The following is a 1,841-nucleotide window of genomic DNA, read 5'->3' as shown; positions in this document are numbered from 1 at the left end:
AGGCCATCCAATCACGCGCACAAGTACTACAAGCCTTCCTTCGCTTTGGAGCCCTGTGGAGGGGAATAAAATATTTTTGGGTGAGCTAGAAGCTCAGCGAGTAACCAGAAAATCAGTAAATCAAATCGGTTTAACAATATTTCTTTTCAATGATGTCATAAATCAAATGGATAAGTCCAGAAACAATTACAACATTTACAAAACATTAAATATGGGTATACAATAATTCAAGAAACATGTTACAATGGAAAGCGATAGTAACATTCATGAAAAGATACGTTCGTTTCTCCTGTCATTTCCTTTTTTTTTCATTTGAAATTGCATCATTTTCCACCAACCTCCACCAACCTACAAAGGTAATACTCGAGTATACCAAACGTTCACCCAGGTCCCTAATCGCCCGACCGAGTCCGTTTCTGGCTCGAGACGACCGGTAACAAGGGGCAATGGCCAGTTCAGCCCAAAAGGCTTACATTCATGTGCAAGTAGCATTTAATCATTTATCATGAAAATTTTACATTGATTTAGGTCGAGTGCGATAAAATACACACTCGCCTAGAAAGCTCGTTTTGAAAATCATTCAAAGCACGTAACACGTTATCAATCAATAATACAAGTCATGAAGTCAAGGAAATATATCAAACAAGGAGCACTTTCATATAAGCACGCATGATATGCAAGAAAACAGTTCAAAAGTAGCTTTGGAAACAGTTCAAAAGTAAATAATGTAAGAAACATTTCACAAGTACTTTGGAAATAGTTTAGGGTCACTCACCTCCATGGCTCAGAAAACCCATCCATCATATATCCATTGCCTTGCTCAAATCCGAGTCTTAGATCACAAAACTTCAATTTGCAATACAAATCCCTTCAAAGTTCGGACAGCACTTTCTCCCTAAATTTCTTTACTTTTTTCCAGCCATCTAGGCTTCATTATTTCCTCAGCCCAAGTCCCAAAGGTTTTACAACTATCACTAACCAAAATAAAGTTCATCTAATAGTCATTCAGCAAGTTCCAAGTAGTACTTAGACAAGTCAAGCTAGGGAAAAGTCCGGAAATGAAAGTTAAGCTCAAAAAACCAGAAAAAACAGTTTTAGACGTCATTTTGCGGTAATGGCACCAAAGGTACTACGAGTATCGGATGGAGGTCAAGACCCACCGTTTCGAAGCTAAGAACCAGGGCTACAAACAATGTAGAAGGTCACTCAGTCCAAATCCCAGCACAACTAAGTCATATATGCCAAATAACAAACCAGAACCGTAATTGCAGGTTTACAAATTACACTATGCTGTAATCAGTACAACTCAGTCTAAACAGGTCCAAATACAGAAATTCCAAAGGCATATGGTAGCTAGGACATCAAGCTACATTTCATCAGAAGACCTTAACACCCAAATCCAAAACATTTCCAGTCAAAACAACCCATTTCAGACACAGTTCTAACATCCTGATGAACCCAGAACAGCAATAGTAATTTCGGCTTATCTCATTCTACACTACTCCAATTGACCTGAAATTTTACAGGCACCCTTAAAACATCAATACCTACAAATTTTATGTTTTGCACCAAGGCCAATTCGGCCTCTATCTATGACCTAAAAATTCGGACAGAATGTTCATCACAAAACCCTCACTTTTTCAATTTTTGGTCCAAAACAGAAATTGGTTGCAATTAATCACTTTTTCCACTTCCTAGAGTCATTAAACATCATTTCCAATCATCATACATGACCCCATAATCATATTCATATGAAAACAGAAAAATCCCCAATAATTATAAAACTTCACCAATTCAACCAAAATCAAGATTTAATCCATAAAAGTGCATCTTATACCACC

Source organism: Coffea eugenioides, unplaced genomic scaffold (genome assembly GCF_003713205.1).
Source record: "Coffea eugenioides isolate CCC68of unplaced genomic scaffold, Ceug_1.0 ScVebR1_2845;HRSCAF=3947, whole genome shotgun sequence".
Lineage (NCBI taxonomy): Eukaryota > Viridiplantae > Streptophyta > Magnoliopsida > Gentianales > Rubiaceae > Coffea > Coffea eugenioides.
Note: the sequence above shows the minus strand (reverse complement) of the source record.